Below are 27,026 nucleotides of genomic sequence, written 5' to 3'. Positions count from 1 at the left end.
TGCTAGATTTATACAATGTACATTGCTAGATTTATACAATGTACGTTGCTAGATTTATACAATGTACGTTGCTAGATTTATACAATGTACATTGCTAGATTTATACAATGTACGTTGACAGATTTATACAATGTACGTTGATAGATTTATACAATGTACGTTGCTAGATTTATACAATGTACGTTGCTAGATTTATACAATGTACGTTGCTAGATTTATACAATGTACGTTGCTAGATTTATACAGTGTACATTGCTAGATTTATACAATGTACATTGCTAGATTTATACAGTGTACATTGCTAGATTTATACAATGTACATTGCTAGATTTATACAATGTACGTTGCTAGATTTATACAATGTACGTTGCTAGATTTATACAATGTACATTGCTAGATTTATACAATGTACATTGCTAGATTTATACAATGTACGTTGCTAGATTTATACAATGTACATTGCTAGATTTATACAATGTACGTTGCTAGATTTATACAATGTACATTGCTAGATTTATACAATGTACATTGCTAGATTTATACAATGTACGTTGCTAGATTTGAGCAATGTACGTTGCTAGATTTATACAATGTACATTGCTAGATTTATACAATGTACGTTGCTAGATTTATACAATGTACGTTGCTAGATTTATACAATGTACGTTGATAGATTTGTACAATGTACGTTGCTAGATTTATACAATGTAGATTGTTAGACTATATTATAAAGTAAAAGCAACACAAACTCCTAAACATCTACATTTTTTTCACCAGGAATGCTACAAGTACATCTACAAGGTGGTGAAAGAACAACTCTCATCTCCTCATATTTATGAAATTGTAAATAATTAAAAATATCATTATACCTGTATGCTGTAATAATTTCGATAAATTAATGTAGTTATTTCCATATGAAAGGGTGTTTATTTTTATGAAATCTTATACAAGCTTTTCCATGTTTATTAAGTTTAAAGTTAATTTTTTGTGTCCACACTTTCGTAGTTGATTTTAAATTTTGATTTATTTTTTAGGAATAAACTGTTTTATTTTGTGTGGCAGAAGAATATTGTTTAATTTGCTCTTGTTAAATTTTATATTTTTACTGTTTTTTTTTGTATATTTGGGTTAATATGTTACTGTGTGTGGCCTATCACTGTCAATAAATAAAAACACTGGAGTGGTAGATCTATGATCAGGTGAAACCAAATAAAGCTAAAGTCTATTTTAGACAAAAAATAAGCAACTGCAGTGGAGACCTTTAAATAGGGGTAAAAATTGTAAAATATGTGTTATGACATCATAATGATGTACTTTACTCTACACCCCCAAAGTTTGTCTCTCTACATTGAATTTTTATTTTATGTAATATTTATGCTTTTTTCCAATGTATTGGTGTTTGATTTGCCAAGAGAATTTAAATAGTTAAACCAGGCTTATTCTAATAAATTTTAACACTAAAATGAAGAGAATTGCGAAATTATAAAAATCTCAACATTAATATAACATAAATACATGAAACACCTCTAACAATACTGTAATGCACGATTATATCAATCGTATTCCAAAACAAACGTTATAATAGCACTATTACTTATTTTCTTAAAGTCAATTTTTAGAAGTTGTATTTTTTTTTCTTAGAAGTTGTATTTTAAACAATATACTTACAATTAAACATAATAATAAAGTTTTACAAAAAAATATAGCAATCTTTCACCAAGCGCATTTAGAAAAAAAGCAAGTACAGTATAAAATGGTAATATTACTCTAAACGCAAATAGAGTAGAAATTTAATATGATGATTTGTTGCTAGTAGATTGTTAAGTAAGTTAAACAAATTATTTCTCCTAGTTTAAGAAGCTTTTAGGAAATAACAAAATATGTTGTCAGTTTAGCTCTTAACCTGCAGTTGTAGTTTTTAGAACAGGGGTTGGCAATTTTTATGTTTTTGCAAATTTTGAGATTTAAAATTGGGAAAATATGCCTGATATTAGTTTATTATTGTAAAATTCTTATCACATGTATTTGGAATATGTAGTTAAAGTTAAATGTAAGAAATGTGATAATATAAGCTTATTTAGATACTGACCAAATAAACACTTTATATTGTTGTCAATAAAAGCAGAAAATCCTAAGTGCAAGAATTAAAAAAATAAAAACATAACTCTTGCATACAGCTTAAACACAATATTGGAAAACACGTGCCCACACAAATCTAAATGTTGTGATTAACTAAAAGTAAAAGAACAAACATTTTATCTTTTCTTAAACATTTGGTTACACTTGTTACAGCAGTTAAATCGAGAGACCCAGCATCTTAATTATTGTAATAACTTTATATTAAATAGAACAACTTTTAGCAAATATGCTTGTTATTATGTTTGTCATTGCAAACATTTTTGTAAGTCAATGTACAGGTAAGTTTAGTAATATTACACATATTTAAAATAAAGTAACTGTTTCTAAGTTTAGCTTTCTTTTATTTATAGTGAAGCACAGAATTTCTTTACAATTCATTTAGTGTATAGTTCCTCCTTAAATGTATTAGAATGTTTTCAGTTGTATTTTAAGCAGGCTTTTTGTCTCACCAATGTTTAAGTAATCGTTTATATGGGCATTTAATAATAAAGTAGTAAACGTTATGTTGTTGATGTCAGTTAAATCAAAAATGGTTTTAAAAGTTTTATAAAATAAAAAATTTCAGTTAAATGTTCTAAAGTAACTTTTTATACATCAAAAGTTGTACCAAATTTTTGATGATTTTTTTAGCAATTTGCAACCCAGCTATAAATGGAGTTGGGTCAAAGGTGTTAAAGTTGTCAAATGATATTTTGAATTCAAATGATGCTGAAAACAATTGTGCATTGTTGGGAGGACATCTAGTGGTGAATAATGATGTAAAAACAAATCAAATAACAACATCAATGGCTGAAACCTTACGTACAGGTTGAATAAATGACATTTTATATTAAAGCCCATACAGAAGTCATTTTGAGCGTTTGGAATAACTCATTGTTTATTATTATCATGCTACCTACTTCTGTATGGGCTTTAATATAAAATGTAATTTATTCAACCTGTACGTAAGGTTTCAGCCATTGATGTTGTTATTTGATTTGTTTTTACATCATTATTCACCACTAGATATTAATAATATCTTGTAATATGAACAACATTTTTGAACTTATATTGCAGATGTTACAAGAGTTTGGATTTTCTACAACCCCTATGATAGTGGTTTTCATAAGTTGTTTTACAAATACTCGAAATCACCTGATGAAGTTGGTGATTGGAAAAGCACTTCTAGGTTAAGACACTTGTCATACGTCGACCTTTACAACACGTAAGTCATCTGGATTACATCATATTCTTATATTATTCATCACATGAGTTTCATGCAATCAAACATTTACACAGAAATGCAACCGGAAGAACTGGGATATACTTCTGTTTTGCTGATAAACTGCATAAATGGTCTGTTAAAATTGGAACATTGTGTGCTGTTGATGGTAAGAAATAGTTTGGTTTTTAGATTTACCAAGTTCAATAATTTGTTCAGCATGTCTAAACAGTCTTTCACAAACTGTTCCATTCCTAAATACTTATCAAACTGATGGTGTCAGGTTTATTCACCTAATCCAACATATAAAGTATTAATTAATTTCACAACAAAATGTTGATTGTTTAATAGAACTGCAAAAACATAATGAAGCACTATTTTACAGGTTGGTATTTTGATTTTATGTTGTATGCAAATACATCACCAACCCCTGGACATAAAGCAATATATATTTACGAACGGAAAATAGCTAGACTTTACTCGTTTCGTTTGACAGAGGTCATTTGTGACTTTTATGAAAATCACAACATTTCAGTTGGAACATTCTATGTACCAGGTAAAAATGTTTATGTTTGTTGCATATTTAATTAAAGTAAATCTTTTCCAATATTTAAAAGCATACTGGACATTGTTATGCTATCTAACCTGCTGTAATTTTTTTCTTTTTATTGTAGACAATAAAGTATTACTTGGAGCCAAATGGAAATCCAAGCAATGGTTGTGGAGCGATGGAACAACAGCAAACTTCACTTCACTAAATAAAACAACTTGTCAGCAAAAAGCACTTTCTTATGGAACTAATGGATGGGAGACGGTTAATGTCAACTGCACAACTGAAGCTTACTACATATGCCAATTCAAATGTAAGTTCTTCATCTGTTAAAGGTAAAAAAACTCAAAATCTTTGAATGTAATGAAAAATGCTTTGTTTTTATTTTTATTATTATTGTTGTTGCAGTTACGCCAAATTTAAAAGGAACAACAATTAAATGCAATTCATCAAACGCTACTATAATGTGGACCGATCAGTTTGGTAAAATAACAAACCAAACTGGACTCACAATCAACAAGGTAAGCTTCTAATTTCACAATAAAATATGGATTTAACACAGGTTTTAACAACCCCAAATTTAATAGTTCCAGGTTGATTTATCCACACTAAGTAATGGAAATGATATGTCAATGAAGACATTTCAGTACAATGACTTCCAAGCAACTTTAAATGCACTGAAGCCAATGACTGAATATTCAATTAAGGTGAGATCACAGTTGCATAACTAAACACATTTACAGTATTTGTCACAAACTATTTTATATATTCTATTTTTTTTTTCAGATCAGAGTTGAATTTATTGGCTGCAGCAACTTTTCAGTTGAAAGCAGGTTAAACTTGACAACAACAGCAGTAATAATTCCAGATGCAGTTACAAGTGCATCGGTGATCTCAAGCAATCCTTGTCTGTTGCAAGTAAACACAAACCACACAAACATCATCTACTATAATGTGAGTAATTGAATATTTAGAATACCTTCTTGATTTATAGCAATTTGAAAATATGTGTGTATTCATGCAAAGAATGTTTAATTTTTATCTGAAACAACATATTTTCCAAGAATTTGAATTTTAGTTCAAACAAAACGTGTAACAGAATATACATTACAATAAATATCCTGCCACATTTTTCATAAAATATCTTTGTTAATGCAAAACTTTAATTGTTGTTCAGTTTAAGTAAAGTACGGTAACGAATCCTACAACAAAACGTTTAACAATGGAACTTTTAAAAACTAGATTTCAGCAACTGATGGAATTCTAACAACCTATAAAAAGTTTGACGTCAGCAACACTTCACAACTTCAAATAAACACATCCCAGTTTATGGAGGGAACTAATATTAGCTTTACTGTGAGTATAACTTGGTGAACATAATTCAACAAAGCTTCAGTGGAGATTAAAATGCTAATTATCTCTAACAGAAGTATGATAACTAACATTAGCATTACTGTAAGTATCATAAAAGTTGGTCTAAGCTTTTATGGGGTAATCAATTTTTTAGTTACTTGAATTTTTTCTTCTTACAATAACAAATTTTTGATTGTATATTACTTAAGTGAAAATATACGCAAACAAGATCTATTTATTCAACATATTGCAATTTCGGACAACTCTTTTTTACAGATCCATGCTGTATTATGTGAAGGTCAAAGTGAACCACTTAAGGTCAAAGGTCATTGCTTATGACCAAAGGTCAAGATGGAAACAACACAACATACAACTTTGGTAACCAACACAGCAGGTAACTTTATACAAAAAAATATGCAACTTTTAAATTTATAACTGAATGCAATGAAGCACTATCTACTGAATCACATTAATGGTAAAAAAAACATTATTACAGTATATTGAGAATTTACGTGTGATAATAAAACTGGTGTGTAATCAATTAACCTAACTATTTTTATGTTGTTGCAGATAACAGTAATGTTGTGGGAATAATAGGAGGTGTTATTGGAGCAATTGTTTTCATTTCCATTATGCTTATGATCATTTATATGAGGTAAGTAATTGTGAAAACATAAAATGTTATTGTTGCTTATTAAAGCTGATAATTATATTAGTGGCGTCACACATTTTTTCTTGTAACAAAATTGAAGCAAATTGAATAAATGATTCAAATGCAGATGCTTTTATTAAACCATTAGGTAATCTTCCAAGTGCCTTAATATATTCTTAATTATCACTTTCAGGAAATCTTTCAGTTGCATGAAAAGTTCACCCGACAATTCTAGTGCAGGTGAATTTAACTAATTAACTGTTATCATGATTATTTCTTCAAATGTTAAACATATTGATAACTTAAAGCAAGTAGAATTTAAAATATGTAAAGAATTAAATCCAATATTGTGGCAAATTATGTTACACATTCCAATCTGTTTAAATATTAAACCGACAAACCAACAAGATAAAATCGTTACGGTAAAATATACTGATATCAAACTACACTCAGAAAAACAAATTATGTTTATGCAAACACCACATAAGTATTTGATATAACTGATATCTTTATTTGTAATTTTTTGTATGGTACCAGTGTCAACCTTTTTAAAACCTTGTTATTTGCTTCATAAATTTTAATTTTATTATTTATATTTTACAGATGTAGCATCCAATGAGCCTGCCGAAATAAACATGGTAAATATTGTTTTTCAGCTCTTAAGCAGTTTTATACTTGTTTCACTTAATTTAATGTTGTTTTCTACACAGGAGAATAGCAGACAATATGAGAATGTAAGAACTGGAAACCAGAATGCAATACAAATGAGTAAGTTGAAAAAAGCAATTGTTTTCTTATTTATGAATGAAATTTGCTAAATAAACAACCTTATGAGCACATTTAATTAAAAACTAAGATTAGAAAAAAAATATTTGAAAGTTATGAAACATTTTTGTTAGTATTTTGTTTACATTTCATGCCTTTTTTGCACTTTACATTTACAAAAACTATATTATATTTAACTTCTAGATTCCATGCAAGATCCTATCTACGAACAACTGGACAATCCTTATGAAAACTAACTTGATTTACCTAAAAAATTAGAACATAATTTCTTAATGGGTTCACAGATGTTGTATTGGAAAAATATGTCAATGAAAATATTACATCATAATTCTTCCACAAACTCACCGAATTTATAAGCAAGGCCAGACTAGCCTGTGGTGAGGTTTGAACTCACGGCCCAAAAATAACAGACTACGAGTTCTTTCTAAAATTTTGCAAAATTACACTTTTGATTGGATAATTAAACATGCTACTGCAGCTAAAATAAGCCTCTCTGTAGTTAAACTGGCCTAAGATAAAACACACATTAAAAAACACAAAAGTTGTCAGAAAACAACAGATTAGAAAATACTACTATTTGGTTAATATCAATGTATTTTTCTCTTTCTATAATTACATATCATATTGCAAAAATATATTTCTTAGCTTACACTGGTAGCTGAATTATCCATATTTAGTTGTAAATTGTGTTTTGCTTTTCAGTGTATTTTAAATAATATTCTTTGATTCATGCTCATGTATTTTACAGTTTTGTTAATGCAGTTTCTGATATACTGTACTTATTTTATAAAAGTTTATAATAATATTGTAATGAATTTACGAAACAATGTTCATTATTACCGATACAAATAATTAGTTGTTCAAATTGAAACTAACTTCTAAAATAGTAAATATAGGGACAATCACTTATATATACATGAACATGTTATTGTAAAGTTGTTGCTTTGTAATATGATAATAATAAAGAAAAATATTCTTGTGTAGCATTACAGTATTGTCAGAGTGTGTGATTTTACATTTTACTTATGTAAAGTTAGACATGAAATTATTAATTTAATGAAATCTGTTAAAAATTGTTTTTTGTTTTTTGAGCAAACAACACAATGCCAGTCATTTCTTATTCAGCTTTCAAAAGAACAGAAAATAAATCATAAAATACACACATTTGTCTTAAGATATAGTTACAGATTAAAAATTACTTCACATTTCAACCTTCTTAAAAATGACAAACTAGCTAGTCTTACAGGAAATACATTCCTCAAGGGAATATTAAATAAGGTAAATCCACTTTGTTAACAGCAGGATGATACCTCTTGTTCAAATTTTATTTTTGTATATTTGTTTTTTATTGTCCAAAACAAATATAAATGCTTGGTCAATAGAGCAAAGTTATACAACAAATAAACATACATTTTCAATGTGAAATTGCTTGTACTAACAGAATGTGGCAAGCATTGGCATATGGTTGTTTCTCAACTCGCTTCCTTTTGAGCCTGCATAGCTCAGTTGGTAGAATTGGTAGAGCGACGGTCCCGGCTTGACCGGAGGTCGTGAGTTCGAACCTCACTGCAAGCTAATTGTTTTTTTAGTCTGCTCTGCTTGCATCATTGATTGACAGATTCGGTGAAGAGTCTGCAATGGCTTTCACTGTGGTTTGTCTATATTTATCTTTCTTATAATAAGTTGAAGTCAAATCAGTTAACAATGTGTGAAGAATTTTCAATAACTACAATTATTACGTTTTTGAGAAAGCTGATGTATAAATCTGGGAAAAAAATTCTGGTATTTTTTATTATTGTAATAATCTTTTCAAAACAATAAATGTATTTTGAATAAAGTTAATGTAAGTAAAGTGACATCATTTAGGCTTATTCAGATACTGACTAAATAAATACTTTATATTGTTGGCAATAAAAGCAGAAAAACCTAACCCTAAATTAAAATCAAATATTAATTGCAAGAATTGAAAAAGATAAAAAAGCCTTGCATACAGCTTAAACACAACATTCAATCCACACAATGGTAGATATCTCCACACACAAATGACTAAAAGTAAAACAACAAACAGACCTACATTTCCTTTATCTATTCTTACCATTAGGTTACACTTAGTTACAGCAGATAACAAGGTATTGATGAAGTTGTTCTCTCAAATATTTTATGTTTATGCAATGTTATTATTTTTAAAGGTGCTAATTTCAGCAAATCAATACTAGTGTAAATAGTTTTAAATAAAATTTGTGTGGAAAAAAACTAATAACTCACACTATATTACGTATGGTTACGCTTAGTCAAAGTAGCTAGATTAAGCATCTTAATTATTATGTTTTTATACTTGTAGTTAAATTAAATAGAACAACTTTTAGCAAATATGCTTATTATTACTTTTATCATTGCATTTTTTGCAAATCAATGTACAGGTATGTTCAGAAAATGTTTTATTATAACAAACATAATTTGAAATAAAAATAACTATTTGTTAGTTTTGTCTATAACTTGATCCCTTGTTCAGTTTCGTTCTATTATAAGTTATAGTGAAACACTGACATGTCATTATGATTACTTTAGTGTATAGTTCCTCTTAAACTATCAAAATGTTTTAGTTGTAATTTTGGCAGGTATTTTGTCTCATCAATGTTCAAGTAAATGTTAAATGCGCATGTAATTAATATGAAAGGTTGATACTAAAGTAATGAAATCATAAATGGTGTGAATTTTTTAATAAAATAGAACAGTTTTCAGTTAAATTTTCTGAGTTGTAACATATTTTTGTTGATTTTCAGCAATTTGCAATCCAGTTACAAATGGAGTTGGGTCAAAGGTGTTAAAGTTTTCAAATAATCTTTTGAATTCAAATGATGCTGAAAACAATTGTGCATTGTTGGGAGGACATCTAGTGGTGAATAATGATGTGAAAACCAATCAAATAACAACATCGGTGGCTGACACTTTACGGACAGGTTAAACAAAAACATTATATATTGTTAGGTTAAGTTTTATCCCGTACTATTGTTGTTAATCCACATAAATAAATAGTGACATTACAATGTCAAAGAAGTAAAGTGTTTTAGTTGATTTTTAAAAAAATTTGGTTTGTGCAATGGTAATCTAGACCAGTTAAATAACTTAGACTAAAAAAATAATCTTAACCAAAAAAACATTTTTGATTTTATTTTGCAGATCTTACAAGAGTTTGGATTTTCTACAAGCGAAATATCAGTATTCATCTAAACGCATTGTTTTACAAATACTCGAAATCACCTGATGAAGTTGGTGATTGGAAAAGCACTTCTAGGTTGGGGCACTTGTCATACATCGACCTTTACAACACGTAAGTCATCTGGATTACATCATATTCTCACATTATTCATCACATGAGTTTCATGCAAAGTTATGCTGATGAAAGAAGGTATAAATGGTCTGTTGAAAATGGTACATCATGTGCTCGTGGTGGTAAGCAATAGTTCACCCACATTGGTTGTTTGAATTTGTCAAGCACATCAATACAATAATTAGTTATTATCAATCTATCAATTATCTGCATTGGAAACACTAGATTACTTACACAAATTTGTACAGGGTGTCTAAACAGTCTTTTGTAGACTGTCCCATTTCCAACTAAACAGATTCAATTAATCCAGTATTTTTTTGGTAAACTAATTTCTCAACGGAAACTTTAATTATATAATAGAACTGCCAAACACACTTTACTGACATTTTTAATAAAGCATTACTTTACAGGTTGTTTTTTTGATTTTATGTTGTACGCAAATACATCACCAACCCCTGGACAAAAAGCAATATATATTTACCAACGAAGGATGCAAGAAATTTACTCGAATCGTTTGACAGACGTCAGTGGTGAGGTTTATTATAATGTAGCTTGATATAATACATTGCAAAGCCAAACTGGTTGAGATTGATATAGATTGACATCCTCTTGATTAAGACATTTGAAATTACTGAAAACAGCTTAATCAAGCTGATGTCGATCTACTCAGCCTTTTTGGCTTTGCAATTCATTATTAAGCTTAATAATGCCTTGGTCTAGCAAATCCTTGCATCATATTACAGAAAACGCCGAACTGCCAAGAAAAGTTTGCCGCCTAGTCTTGATGTTACAGGTTTGTTTTTGGAGTTTGTTAAGATAAGGACGGTCAGCATACAACTAACCTATAAAGTTTGTCTAGTAATTTTAATTACTATTCAGTTTAAGGCTTTCAAAAATTTTTTAAAATTTATATAAGACTATATTATTAAAACATTTATACTATTCCCAGATGGACCAATTGGAAATAAACTGGATCAAATAAGTCTTCAAGGTAAGTTAATATAGGAAGAAAGTTAATTAATCACATTTGTGTTTAGGCACAGATTTAAAAGACAGAAATAATGCAGCATTCAAGGGATTTGATTTTATCAAATTAATGCTCTCTCACACTATTTAGAAAATCATTGTAGAAAAATTATAGCTTATACAGTTTTAATGGTTTAGTTATTAGGGTCATTAAATTGTATGTAGCTGGTATCATTTATGGTAAACCCTGGAAAAAGTGGTTTTGGATTAATTAAAAACCTATTTTCTACAGCAACCAACAATACTGAAGCTCCTGAAATCTTGCCAAGACTAAACACTGAAGAGCCAAAGGTAAGTTTAAATGTGCATAACACAGCACTACTTAATTAAATCATTTGCACTTTTATAGACTGAAGTATGCCACTATGAGAACTTTAATGGAGATGGCAGTACTACAAAGCCACAAAGTAAGTTCTTAGTGTTATTTCACTGTTACTTATAAGTATGAGTGAATAACTAAAGACAAAATCAAGGAATCAAATTATAAAACGCTTTTAGAAACTTGGAAAATGAAAACGTTGTTTGAAGAAAAGGCTGGAAATAACATGATGCTATTCACCATAGAATTTCAGGTAAGTTTATTGTTGTCTGTTAGATTTTGCAAAAAGCTTTTAGAGCAACTATTAATAATAATTAAATGATTTCTTTGAATTTGAAATCAGTTGCTGTCTTTAAGTCATGGATACCTACTAAAATAAACATATTCAAATTCATGCTGTTTATTGTAATTAATACTGGAGTTTTATAGAAAACATTCAAGTAAAGGTAATAAATAGTAACAATGACTTACTGAACTGAATTGCTAATATATTTTTCAGGAAATTGTCAATACGAGCAAAGTCAACATAAAGGAAAATCATTTCTCCCAACTTCCACAAAATGCTGAGAAAAACAGATACAGAAACATACATTCTTGTAAGTTGTACTAATTAAACATTACCAAGTTGTGTATTAAATAACATAAAAACAGCAACTCCTCATTGGAAGTATGTATTTTTTTAGTTTTATTATTGTAACCAAATATCTTAAAGTTCAATGTGTTTGTAATTGACATTGTTAGGGAAAGGTAAATAATAATATATGAATGTTCTTTTTTTAGACTGTTTAATATAAAATAGGTGCAAAGCATAAATAATTTAATAAAATTTACAGAATATATAGTTTGCCGTATAAACACATAAACCATCAGTATCTTAATTCTTATGAATCAATTAAACATTATACACATTTAAAGTTTTACAGTTATTGCCTGTACAAAATTTTTGTTAAACAAAAGTGTAACAAATTCTCCCACAGTTGACCATGCTAGAGTTGTACTTGGAGGACAAGGACAGTATGATTACATAAACGCTTCTTTTATGGAGGTAAACAAACTTGTTTCCATCTGTTTTTAAATAAATAACTCAGTATGCATCGTTTGATGTTAAGTTAATTATTGTTGGTTTTATCTGTGTTGTGGCTTGTTAGAATAAAGTCTTGTTTAAAAGTTGTCTGCTTACACGAGGTCTGCGACACGCTGTTATGTTGGAACGAAGATTCGGTGTAAGATTTGTTTCGTTTCTGTATTCAAAGACATTTAAGTTTGACACCTTAATCCTTCAATAAATACTTCTATATAAAACAGCGTTGAAGATATTAACAGTTTGTTTAATGAAACACACACACACATATGTGTGTTAACATCTGAAATCTAGCACCCCGGCTTGACCGGAGGTCGTGAGTTCGAACCCCACTGCAGGCTATTTGCTTTTCTAGTCTGCTCTGCTTGCATCATAGATCGACAGATTCAGTGAGTCTGCGATGACTTTCGGTGTTCAGTTTAAACTAGATCACAATTCCAACATTATGGAGCAGTCTATAAACAGCCAAAATTGGCACTAACATTTATTTATAGCTTGTTGTGCGTTTGGCTTTAGAATTGAATAATTTGGATGAATTTTTTCAATATTTGCCAATAATACCTCATTGTGTGTTTTAACAGCTAACCAAAAGAATTAAATCCGTGTTTTTTTCACAGGGATATTCAGAAAAGAATAAGTTCATAGCATCTCAAGGCCCCAAGCCAAACGCTATGGGTGATTTCTGGCTGATGGTTTGGCAACAAAATGCTTAAATCATCGTCATGCTGACTGGAATAAAGGAAAGGAACAAGGTTTGGGAACTAAAATGTCAATTATTCTACCTGGGTAAAATTACCAAGTTTAGTAGTGCCTGTGTAACAAATAGACAACGCTTACTCACAGAACATAAAGCTTCCGGTTCCCATAGAGAGCTTATTTTTAGTATATGTCACGCAAAACTTTTCAAAAATTATTTTTCTTGGTCAAGTAAAAAAGGGTGTAAACTTTCAAAAATGGTATTTAACTTCCCAATTACACAACACCATGTCCTTACTGAATGTTTTTTTATAAATTAATGGACATCCCAATTATAATACAATTTTTAATGAATTAGGTTGATAATAATATTACAAATCAAAAGTGAATGCTTTCCAGGCGAAATGTGCCAAATATTGGCCTGAACTTGGGACAAGTGTTCAACATGGGAAGATCTCTATCACTTGAGAAGAAGAAACAAGGCTTGGTGGAATTATCAGAAGGCAGTTTGTAATTTGCCTTAGAGAGGTATATTTAAAACTAACCTAATGAATTTTAGATAAATAAAAAGTTGGCAATTAAAATCCACTAATTTAAAGGCGTAAAAAATTAAAGAAGCATATATTTGTCTTTATATTGTATAAAAAAAGATAGGATAAACATTTATTGTGATTTTGTCTAAGAGTTACAAAAAGTTTTTATCTCAACAAAACCAACTTTTTCTAAACTCTATTTTGCAAGGTGTTTTTCTTTATACCATTTATTGTGATTTTGTCTAAGAGTTACAAAAAGTTTTTATCTCGACAAAAATAACTTTTCCTAAACTTTATTTTGCAAAGTGTTTTTGTTCATAAAAGCGCCAGATGGAAGTGTTGGTTTTGGTTTAAGACTCATTCTGAAAGCAGTATTGTGTGTTTTTAAATCAGTCATATCCAAACAGTTACACTCTACGCTTAACCACGCTATCATATTACTTATGGGAAACGCGTAAGGTTTCTTAATAAAGACAGTGTTGTGTGTTCTTAAATCAGTAATACCCCGCAATTTCATTCCCTGCTCAAGCCACAGTGTCTTATTACTTTCAGGAAACGCGTAACATGACTCAGTTCCAATACACAACCTGGCCCGACCATGGAATTCCAACTACAACTTCAAACATGGTTTACTTGAGGAAAATGGTGGAAGAAAAACACGACAAACAAGCTCCTATTGTCGTCCATTGCAGGTGAAAATGTTTGTGTGATTTGCTAAAAAAAAATCTTAAAGGATTTTAATGAAAAAAAAATAAAATGCCATATATATATAATACAGTTTTCTGGGCTTTGATAATCCAGTCCTGGTAAAACCTGTACTATCACAATTTCATCCTGCACAAAGAAACTTGATATTTTGCCATAGAAAGGTAATAGTTCCAATATACTGTTAGACTTTGGCACTGTGTTTAGACAGCAAAGAATTATAAAAGTAATAATAATATTAAGGTTTGACTAAGCTTGAAATAACAGAAGTGTTGTCATAACAATTATCATAACCTGAGTGCCATATTTGCACAGAGTGACAGTTAGAACACAAACACACTTCAAAAATAGACTAGATATTTGGGCCGTTATTTTCACCATTAAACTTATGAACAGATCCGTATATAGTGTTCCAGACTAGATATTTTTTTGAAATTATGTGTTGTGTAATTGTCTGCTGTTTCATAATAAATCACTGTCATCATAAATCAGCATTTGTTTATCATAAATGGTTACGCAAACAAACAGACAGCATTAGATGAACTGTCAAATAATAGTTTATGTATATTTAAACTATAAACAAACAAACCGACTCGTTTAGATTCAAGCCCAACTCTGCAGCCCTGGCGTAAATTTTTACCCAAACAAGACAGAAAAGCTGCTGTTATATAATAGTTTTATGTATATTTTTAAAACTATAAACACTTTTAGGTGCGATGGAAATCGTGAAGCAGAAGTTTCTTCTCGAGCTTTTGGGCCAAAAATCCTCGCAATCTCTCGTCCTCAAATTTATCACAAATTATTGGAAACAAAACACACAGGAAGGAAACATTCTGCCAGAGTTTGAAGACCAAGAAGTAAAAAAGAACCAGCTTGCATCTTTATTATAGGTAAATAAAATGTATTTTTTTGTTTAAATAATCAGCTACAATTATCAACAGTAAAGCAGTAAAGATTATTTAATTGGCCACGTAATTTTAATTAGACCCTTATTCTGAGACTTTCCTATCTTGGTCAAAGTCAATCATTTATAAGCTCTAGTCATTAAAAAGAGAAATATATTTTCGAAACAAAATAAGGCATCATCAGTCTCTTGTTAAGAGAATCTCTTTTAACTGACTAAAACTTTTTAATGACTAAGAAAGGAAAGACTTACTAATATTTGCTCCCATGAAAAAGTTCACAATGATATAGTTTTACTGGTTTAGAGTCTTGGTGCTCATTAACTTAGCTTTGGCGTCGTTTTTTTTTTACTCGTTTAATTAACTATATATTGAATACAATGTATTTATCCAGTAGTTAAATGTTGTTTTTGTTTATTATCAAGCTGCAATTATGAACAGCAAGATTATTTATTACCAGGGTCAGGTTGAAAAGTTCAAGCTGCCATATAATTAGGATTTGAATTTATTTGATTAAATGTGTAATTAAAACCAGAAGAATCATGTTTTCAATAAACTTTACCTAAACAGTCATTTTTATGATGAAATTGCATGCAAAGTGTTTTGCAGATTATTGTAATTTTCTTATTCCTAAAAGTAAAACAACATTTATAATCACAAACAGTTCTTCTGGTAATTGTAACTGTAGTTGATGAAACATTGGTTAACAATTACAATTACTGGAGAAATTGTTTTTTAATTATTATTACTATGCCGGTAGCAACAATTTGTATAAAAAACATTATTTACGATTCACTACAAACCAAAGTTAGCCATGATATGTATTTTACAGGCAAACATTTATCCAACCCAAGCCTAGAAGTTGCTGGTCTAAGTTTACTCGGAAGTATTGAGAAGGAACATGGAATAAGAGCAGTTTACCAAGAACCCTGGGGTAAGTTGTTGTGGCTTGTGGAAATCACAACACTTTGATGAAATCCACATTTAGTAAGATCTTTGGTTTGTTGAATAATTTAAACAGAAAAAGGTTCTTAAACAGGGCGGATCCAGAATTTTTTTAATTATGAAATCACATCACAACACTATTTCATACATGTCTAAAATTTGTGACCAAACGTTACTTATTTTTCATGAAAAACACTTACAGCTGAAAAAATGCCCTTGAGATTAATAAATAAATTTATATCAAAATTTTAAACTGAAACTATTAAGGGCCGTTTACATTACAGCTGCACTGAGCCAAGCTGGGGATAAAAATCGATCCAAAGCGTATTTTTTTCCAGCTGCACGGAGCTTGAGTTTAGCAAAGCATGAAAAGCTCAAAACAATAAAATTTAAATGCAAATTACGCTTTGCTCAGCTCAGTGCGGCTGTAGTGTAAACGGGCCTTTAATCCCACGGCAAGTCAGTTTACCAAAACAGTGACTTTTAAAAGTCATCACAACACTGCTGTTTGCAATTTGTGATTTTATAAAACCCTGAATGCAAATAAAGTTTACAAGTTAATGCTGAAATTTAAAAGCAACAATTACTTTTGTTACTTTAGGACCTTTACTTTGGGAAGAAGGTTATTTGAAAAAAGCGACAAAATCTCTACAGAACGCTACAAATCCTGTTTCACAAGAATGTGTAAGAAAATATCTTTATTTAATTATATCATCTTTTGTTTTGTAATTATGACTTGAGATAATATTAATTAAAGCCATGAGTCACCTAAGTGCAGCCCACAACATATTTCCTTAATGAAGATGAAATACAGTTGACATTTTGTTGAATGCAACATAAACTAATTTTCGACGAAGTTTCAAACTAAAAGACTTTTATTTAGGCGCGCCACAGTTTTTTGTTTCATAGTGATTTATATTTCCTTGGTATAACGATAATTAGGTTAATAAAGTCCAACTCCGGCCTAAATCTATCTTTTATAAGCATAACCACTTTTGTCTGATGTTAATTGCTAATTGTAGATTTTATGTTCCAATGCGAGTAATGCAATTTATATTTCCCAGGTTGATATTCTGAAGCAGTGCATTGGTGACGAAGACCCATTGTTGGATGAAGTCAATGCGATTTGCGAAACGCTACGAAACACAAACATGATTTCGGTGAGAATTAAGCGAGTATAATATTGTGTAACACAGTGCTTCCCAAAGTTTTCATTCTGCGACCCCCTAGATTTAACATTTTTTGTGAGTTTCTGCTTTGACCCGATGAAGCACGGTTGTGGTTGTGGAGAATTCAATACAATTTGTTTTATATAGTGTCATTTAACTACCCTATTTAGAATTAGACAAATTGAGCAATTTACAAAGGTTTTTTTTAAGTCTCTGATTTTATTGAAACCTTTTGTTTTCAGGAAAATGACGAACTTACAATGCAAGGAGTCAGTGACAAACTGATCGGCGAACTTGACGAGTTTGAAAAGGAAGATCATGATTTGCTGCAAAGTGAGATGAGCGGGTGGATCGAAGAACGAAGCGATTTGTACGAAATCGAACAAGAATTGATCGAATCGAAGAAGAAACACAGGGATACTTACCTGGCGAATCAAAAGCTGGAAAAAAGTGCACACCAAGGCGCTATCGAGGAACTAGGACACTATTTCCTGGATAAGGTAGGTTGTATAGTTTAAATCTTTGGTGTATTATATATTAGAGTAGTGTTTTTCAATCTTTTCTAGTTGGTATCACTTTAGTGGCTTTTTACTGTTGTTAAATACTATTTAGTTTGAAATAAAATATGTTTTACTTATAGGGATAAAAACTGGTGTATTTCCCAAAGCTGATAGGTTGAATGTACCTATTAGAGTGTTTGTAACCAATATTCCATAACCTCTGTATAAATAATTTTAATGCATTTAACTTGAGGGCAACAATGTCTATAAGAACAACAGAAAATGACTGTTTTTTTTTTAGTTTGTAGACACTGGTTAAAAAAATAATTATTAAACATGAAAACTTAATTTTGTGATCAATTTATATTATGCTCAAATCCGGTTTAAGCAAACACTACATAAAACAGTAAATTGTAATTCAAATTTAATGCCTTGATAATCTTAATATTTTAGGGAAAAAATAAAAAGGTGAAAAGTGTTGAAGATCACTTGAAAGAAGATTACATCGAAGGTTGCTTTCTTGACCTTGAAATGGTTGAACTTTTGCGCAAAAAGAAAGGAATTGTGAAAGACCCGATTATTCATATTCCGAGAATAAAAAAGCGAAAGACCAAACAACCGAGACAGCGGAAAACTGAAAAAACAAAAATGAAGCAAAGAAATTAAATTGTAATTTTTTTGATGCGTTTTATTAAGTTGTAATAAATTTAATACAAAAAATGCATCATCTCTAGTAGTATGTTATACAAAAAAGGCAAACCTTTAGGCTATTTAAAGTTAGCATTAGCATTTGGTGATTATTAATATATGCCACTTAAACAGTGTAACTTTGACAATGATGTCGTTAAACTTTAAACAGCACAACATAGCTTAAATCTTTTTAATTAAAATGCAAAAAGGTATTTACATACAAAAACTGATTGTGGTTCTAACAATATTATCAAGGGCCAAATGGAACTGAATAGGCTAAAAAAAAAATCTTCTGCTTCATGCAAATAGTCCCAAATGTTTTTTGTTGGAGATGAAGATTATTTTACTAAAAATACCAGAAAAATGCAATTTTGTCGTTAGACATACTGAAATCATTGGGGCTGGCCGTGCATGGAAGCCAGATAAACACAACCTGCTTAAGCAAAGTCTGCGACACCTTTTCTTATATTAAAACATTCGACAATGCCCTAGGTGTCTAAAATCTAAAAAAAAGGTTGAAAAACAGGGTTAGGGTTAAGACATTTCCGTTGTCTTGGCATGCATTTGTTGAAGTAATATTGTTTTTTTGTTTTTTTTATTAGGTTGGCCACAGCTTATTTTTGTTACATTTTAGGGTTGAAGTGACATTGTGTATGATTTCAAGCATAAAATATCAAATATCAACAGTATCTTAAAGTAAGGCATACAATATTTTGATGAAACATAAAGTACAATGCCACTTTTTATCAATTTTTTGAATTACATTACGCATATTCAGCAAAAGCAACAGTAAAAATGGGGCAAATAAAAATTGCAGATGCATACCGTTAAAGTTTGATGTTTAGATAGGGAAAAATGATAAGACTGTCGGAAATCTAATAAGGTAAACACAAAATACAAAAAAATAATAATAACATATTAGGCATTTTTTATATTATACTAGAAAACTACAACTGAAACATTCCTATACACAATGTGTATGACATGTGATCAAGGTATTCTGGAGTTGTACTGTCCTACAATAACGGCATCGATATATAGTAAACAAGATGCCTTCGGAGAGGATTACTGAAATCAGTTGGTGGGGTTTCCTATGAGGACTGGTCATTTTTCTTTGAAAAGAAGGATCTATGCTAGGGGTGGGCAAACTGCGGCTCGCCGGGATATTTTTATGGCTCTTCTGGTTGAATTGTAAAATTCAAAAAAAAAACTGTAACGGCTACCAAGAGAACGGTTTATGAACGTCTTTCTTTTTTGATTTAGGTCAGCACTTCGTTTATGATGTAACACTAGACTTAGAATCCAAAGAGTTAGTTAACAGTAAGTCAACGCAATTTCATTGCTAAGGTTTCAGAGATTAGCAAATCAAACAATTGAAAGACTTATATTGATAAATATCGTGCGTGTTATTTTGCTATTAGCGTTATTATTATTGTGTTAAATCGGTGCCGTTTTGTTATATTACAATTCTGTTGTTATTGCTGAACTTACATTATTTACCGTTGTTGTGTTGAAACAATTTTGTGGCTCTCTGGTACTTTTATTTTCTGCAAATGACTCTTCCATTAAATACATTTTCCCACCCCTGATATAAACAATCCAATATAATTGATATGCAAACAAAAAAATATGCCATACAAAATAAAAAGAATCGAGCTGGGAAACAAATTGTGTCCAGGCTAGAAAAACAACTAGCCTGTGGTGAGGTTTCCTATGAGGAATAGTCATTTTTCTTTGGAAAAAAGGACCTATGCTCTTGAAAAGGGAAATATATATTAAAAGGCATGCGTTGGTTGGTAATATATTGTGTAGTTGACTATAAGAAATTTAGTTCTGGACTGTTTATCAAAATGTGAGTCACTAATTTAAAAGATTCCTTGTGAGTCATTGTTAAAAGACTCTTATTTTAGGCATGTAGTCAAAACAGAATACATTTACACCACAGCCTAATGCAAAAACATGGGTAATTTTCTGTGAAACAGTTCGGTGTCATAAACATTCGTTAGACCACGATTCCACAGATGATAAGTTTTACCATGATACTCCATCACAATTATGTGAAATCAATTTGATTATTCAATTAAACCAATATCTCTTACCGTAGGCCTTAATTATAAGAAAAAAACAACAATAAGAATAGAACACTATATCACAGGAATGTTATTTATGTATATTTAGGAACTGTAAAAAATTGAAAATTCAAATCTAAGCAGTTCTCGCACAAATTACATCACATAAAATTTTAGTTCAACAAAACTAGAACCAAGTTTAATATTTTATTAGACAAGAAACAATTATGATTGGGTCACTTTCTGCAAATTTTGTTCCTCTATTAAGTGTAAAATGCAAAATATCCTAGTTTTATCTCTTATTAACAGTCGTTGCAGTTGTTACAATAAGATGCATAAATTCCACGCAATTAAAATTTAATGACCTACATAGACCTTTCTGGGGTTGGTTTTGGCTTGAGACTAGAAACGGTGGCCCATGCCTGGCCTTTAGGCACCAAAAGGAAGTACGCAGCTCTAAATTATTTTTCCGGAAGTAAACAAGATACAGTTTCAGGCGTTATTTTGGCCATTTAGGCCCTATTTCGATGAATTTAAAACATATTCCGACAGATTTATATCTTATTACGACGGTTTATTATGTCGTTGGGCTTTATAATACTCTGGTATTGTAGATTATTGTGCTTTAGATATGGTTGCTTTGTAGGTTTAATGTAAATTAACAACAATTAAATGTAAATTAACTAACAGACATTGTATAAAACAAATTTCAAGTAGAGGCTTACAATAATATTAAAAATACAATTCAAACAAGTGCAGCAAAATGCATAGGTATAGTCGTTGTCTAGAAAGGTTCTTTCTTCGAATGTGTGATGGCAATTGGGAAACATCTGCACGTTCTTTTTAATCAACTGCTCGACATTATAAGGCAGGTGTGCCTGGCAAAACAAATTGCAAAAGGCTACTTTATATTTGTTTTTACCTTAAGGTAGCAGTGTTGAGTTAATTAGTTAATATTGAAGAAAACCAAAGGTGGTCGCTAGGTTCGGTATTTACCGTTCTAATGATGCGAATTTCCGAAGCTCGCTAGGCCTATTTTATGTTTAAATCGGCAAATACAACCCATAGCTCCATGTAGCTTGAAAAGCGGCGCGTTTCTCACGCTATTAAAACATTTAGAAGTTATATCGTTGGTATTATGTGTTCTGTTGGAGGGAAAGATTCTGTTGTTGCAAAAAACATACCAAGCTGTTAGCTCCATTATGATTAAATCGATCAAACACCCTGGTTTTATCTGTTCGTTAAATTCTGAAAAACTCGCAGCTTACAAAGTGGAATGGACTGGCCTTTAGCCCAACCTGTCGCGTCTTGATTGCTGCTATTTTTTTCACTATCTTTCTGTTTTGTTGATGTTTGCGTAATAATGTAATAATAATTAAATATTACAAAAATTAGAACAAAAGGTGAGTGGTCTACGATGCACATACATATTCGCAAAGCTACCGTGTAAATATAGGTAATCGGGTGGCACAATAAAAAAAAACAAATTGTATGAGATTTAAAAAAAAAAAAAAGCTTGTCGAGAATTCAAAGGTGTAAACATACCAACCTGTCAATCGCCCCAGATGTCTTTACATCCAGCTATTTCGGCCGCTGTACATCGGTCAATTGGCTCGAAGCAAAGCATTTTCCTGATATTCTTAAGGACTGCGTTTTGCTGCGTCGGATTCAGGTCGACCTTTAAATCTGACAAAACGATTAAAAACTGTTTTGGTTAAGCTCTAATACATTTTTTGCTTAAGTGATATGGTTATCTATCTTATAATAATAGCTATACGCAAACTATTGAAGGATGCACTTCTATTTTTTGTCTGATCGAAGCAGATGGTTTGGGCTAACATTAATAATTAGGAAAACAAAATTACGAATTAAAAAATTGCCTAAACTTATTTGTTATTTACCTTTTAACTCCAGTGTTGGTTTATTTTGTTTGCTTATATTGTATCGGTGACCATCCATGCCTCCAAAAGGATGACAGTTTCCATTGGTTAACACAAAGTACCACATTATTCCAAAACTGAATATGTCGTAGGATGGCATCTGGATGTAAGTTTTAATTGTTTTTTGTCTTTCTAACCATAAGTATTACAACTGAACCACATTATCAATACAATACTTCTGTCTTGTTTGCTCAAATACTTACAAGTTTAATATCAGCGACATTTGTACAAGATATGGCTTCAGGAGGCATATATGCTTCACTGCTCAGCAGTTTAGTGATATGAAGAGAACCAGTCCGGTTCGGCAGTTTTTGGGTAACTCCAATATCTGATAGTTTTACAACAGCCTTCCCGGTTTCGTCAAGTGTTAATAGGAAATTATTCGGCTTGATGGCACCATGAACTGATACAAACATGTAATTCCAAATTGATAGTTAGGAAAATAAAAACAATCCTGTGCATTTAAAAGTCTGCTTAATAAAAAAAGCCATTTCGATAATTCTAAATGTGTAGTTACATTTATTTGAAATCAGCGAAAAAATTGTTTTGGTTGGTAACCACATTATGTGCAGATGCCTTGCATATTTAAATTAAAAGCTTCCACAGTTTATATTTACTTGTTACTTTACCTGCTTTACGTGAGTGAAGATACACAAGTGCTGACGTCGATTGACGAAGAATCTCAAGAAAACCAATTTTTAAAACATCAAAAACGTTTCCTTTGCCGATTTGTTCTTTTTTTACATCAACCCATGCCCTTGGATTCAAAATATACTGAACACATACAGCAGATAAGTATTGTTACCAGCTTTTTTAATTATGATATTCATGTTATACATACATTGTGGACTGTTATGTAGCAAAGTTCCATAACAATAGCGTAAGATTGATCGGAATCCTGAAATATAGCAAACAATTTCCTTGAAACTATTGATATTTGCATAAAATTTGCTAAAACTATTTTTTCTTGTTTCAAGATTCAAATCTAAAATAAATCACCTAAATATTGTTAATAACTATCCTGAAAAAAGTATTCGTTTTATAACTTTTTGCGTTTAAATCAAAATCTTCAATACTCACCATTGACCAAAGGCCATAAAAATGAACAACGTTTGAATCCTTTAAATCTAACAACAACTTTTCTTCATAAGTGCTCTCACAAATATTTTTGTGAATGATTTTTGCACATAGCGGTCGCTTTGTTTCATCATGTTTCATGTAGATGCTGAAATCAATTTTGATTGTGGTATTATAGTATAAACTCCTATTATGTCAGTAGTACTTAGCAAAAATGCATTACATGATTTTTTTAATCATTTTTAGTAGATTAAACATGGGAATATAATTAAAGGCAGTGGTTTAAATTATTTTCAGTTACTGGTTTGTTATTTGCTACTCATTGTAGATTGAACACATCAATAGTAATTTGTTATATTAAAAAGATTTTTTGCTGATATAGCTTTTATTAAACAGAATTTTCATTTTTTTTAATATTTTTCACATTATTACATTTTATATTATAGTAGAAATTAAACCAACTTACATATAAATCTTTACAATCGATCCAACACAAAATGGCTCTCCCTTCAGTAAAAAACGTTTGTTAAAATCATCCTCATAGTGTTTTCGTTTTTCTTGCTCCTTAAAAATAAGAAATAAGTTTTTTTATTCAAAAACATCCGACATGGAACCTTAATACAGAAACACTTTCATGGTTACAAAAAAAAAAATACTTAAAACCAATTTAATCGAAATCCAACCAGGTAGAATTAGCAAGAGGGCATCAAACTTCTTTAATATTTTAGTCCTATCAGTTCACAAAAATAGTTCGAATTTCAGAAATCCTAATAGAAATATATCATATGCCAATGCTTATTTTTATATCTGATTAGTTCCAGCTTTATAAAAACATTTTTTTAATTTTAATGAAAACAAACCGAGTTATCAAAGTTGAAATTGTAAGGAAGGCATAAATATAATAATAATACTTGACCCACCCAAACCCAAATTAACGTTAGAAATAGACGCAAATGTGATAGGAATCTAGAGCCGCGCCTATATTTTTGATATTATATATTTTGTTATACTTTGACTGACACTTTTAAACAACATTTTTCTGTTCTATACCAAAATACCAATGATTGAATATACAGACCTTTCCCAAAATATATAAAAGTTTGTTTCAAGTCAGAAACACCAAATTTCCCTCATTTATCTTGTGGCTTAGATGTGAAAGGGGTAGTTTGCCAAGGAATTAAGTCTATGCACAATTAATTTGCAATCAAAGTATTCCCTTTTTTATTTATTTTTATTTTTGCCGCCTCACACAAAAATCTCATTCTTAGAGTGAGTGACAAACTGGGATTTTACGCTCAAAATCTTTACCTTCGTGAAAACGAGTTTTTTCCCTTATGGTACAATCTGGTGACACAGTCGACGAAAGCCATGTAAATGAAGCGACAATAAATTCAAATATGGCAAAGTATTTGTAAAATGTTCCAAAAATAAATTTGCCGTATTGTATAAATAGTTTTTATTTATTCTTTTTATTTGTTTATTGATTTCCGTTAAAAAGCAATACCAAGTATAACATATTTACCAGCGAATTGGGACTATACTGATCGTTACATAAAGCAACAATAAGGGTTTCACAGGACATTTTTAATTCATATGTTTAGTAGAAACAAATGCAAAACAGGTGCTAACAGAGAGGTCTACACTGCCACCAGATTTATTTTTTTTTAACTTGGCGGTACAATATGTTGTTGTACTAAGGAGCCACTTTGCACAATTAATGTGGCACAAGCGACTTATCTTATCTGGGAGAATAAATGATGCAAGTCACTTCTAGCTTGTTCCCAAAGTCTAATATGAAAGAATCCTGTAATGTACATATATCTACCGCTAGATAGGGGCAAAGAGCAATAACAAACTTATACAATGACGTCACACTATTTTAGGTTTCTTTTTAAAGCACTAAAAAAAAAGATATTTCCGGCCCATATAATAATAGACCAAGTTTGGATCACTTTAAGCCGGGTCAAATAAAACCTTCATTTGTCAGCCTTTAAGTCGAGCATTAGATCTACTGGCCCGAGCTCATAGAATGCTTACCTCACATTTTTCGTTTAAGGACATAAAACTGAACTGGTAAATACTCTAGGTAACCTGGGCAAGGCCGGGTATTTAATTTGGTAGTATTATGTAGAACGGCTTCTGCTGGCTAGTTGAAATGGCGATAAAGCCTGCGCCTTTTTCATTGCTTGAGTTGTAATGGTAAAGATATGTTAGGACGAAACCTCCTAGGTCCCAAGGTGCTTTTAACAAAGTGACAGATATGACCCTTAGTGGTTGGCTTGGCGCTAGACTATTGCAAATTAAATTTATAATATAAAATTAATAAGACTAAATGTTATATTGGTGTCCCAGTGCTATGTTGTTTTTGTTCTGCCTAAGCTAAGATTACAATTTTTCAGTTTTTTGTTGATATTGATCGCAAACGGATACAATTAATTTTTCAATTTTTTGTTGATATTGATCGCAAACGGATACAATTTTAACAATGCATCTTGTCCTAAAGCATAGGAAAACTAATATAACGTCTGGACGTCTTTACGAAAAAGTAAAAAAAATTAACTACTGGTAACAATATACCATATCCCCAACACTACAGAAATATTCGATACTATCAGACTAAAGCCGATACTCGAAGTGGTAGTATCGGTACAGATCCGATACCAAATTAATTTGAGCATTTTAGCCATTGTTTGAACTCGAATTAAACGTTTTACCCACTCAGAAGAAAAAAAACCCCTTGGCGCTAGAAAAAGAGGGAATTTACAAGAAGATTTATTGTTATTAAGGAGCGCTCTCAGTACCCTATGCCAGTGCTTGTCAACCTTTTTCGGAATGGTCCACCCTTTTCACGTTTAGGCAAAACTTATACACCTCAGTGCAGGGGCGTATCCAGAGATCCAAAAAGGGGGGGGGGGATTTTTCGTCCGACGTTAACAGCGATACACTTTAGCATTTTGCGTCTAAAAGTTTGCGTTTGCTGGACGTTAATTGGTTGCTTCTGATGCACTTTTTATTATTTATGACGTCATAACAATCGCTGTTTTATGACGTCATATCCGTCACTATTTTATGACGTCATAAAACAGCGATTGTTATGATGTCATAAGATATTGTTAAGTTACTATTTTGTGCTGTAAGACCTTAAACGTAAACACCAAACACTGCAGGTGCTTACTTTAGCTTCGTTTATGCCGAATAGCCACAAAGTCAAAAAGTGGTACACCCTTTGAAAGTTATGGTACACCCGGCTGAAAGCACTGCCCTAAGCACCCAATCCTATCGTCCATGCTTTCATTATTATACCACCAAGAGAAATATAAAATATGAAAAACTATATAAAAATTTAGATAAAAAGCAAATTT

At 30.8% G+C, this 27,026-nt stretch overlaps 1 long non-coding RNA gene across 1 annotated transcript; it reads right to left on the bottom strand.

Moving 5' to 3' along the window:
* Positions 1–21,148: 21,148 nt before the first annotated feature.
* Positions 21,149–22,681, bottom strand: LOC146141308 (uncharacterized). Its single transcript, XR_014501334.1, has 3 exons — positions 22,549–22,681; positions 22,197–22,333; positions 21,149–21,525 (listed from the first exon to the last, which is right to left on the bottom strand). It is a non-coding gene; the product is annotated as an uncharacterized LOC146141308 (long non-coding RNA).
* Positions 22,682–27,026: the final 4,345 nt, after the last annotated feature.

Source organism: Ascidiella aspersa, chromosome 6, assembly GCF_963924565.1.
Source record: "Ascidiella aspersa chromosome 6, kaAscAspe10.2, whole genome shotgun sequence".
In the NCBI taxonomy this organism is placed as follows: Eukaryota; Metazoa; Chordata; class Ascidiacea; order Phlebobranchia; family Ascidiidae; genus Ascidiella; species Ascidiella aspersa.
The sequence above is the reverse complement of the archived record's forward strand: the minus strand, read 5'-3'. Positions and strand labels throughout refer to the sequence as shown.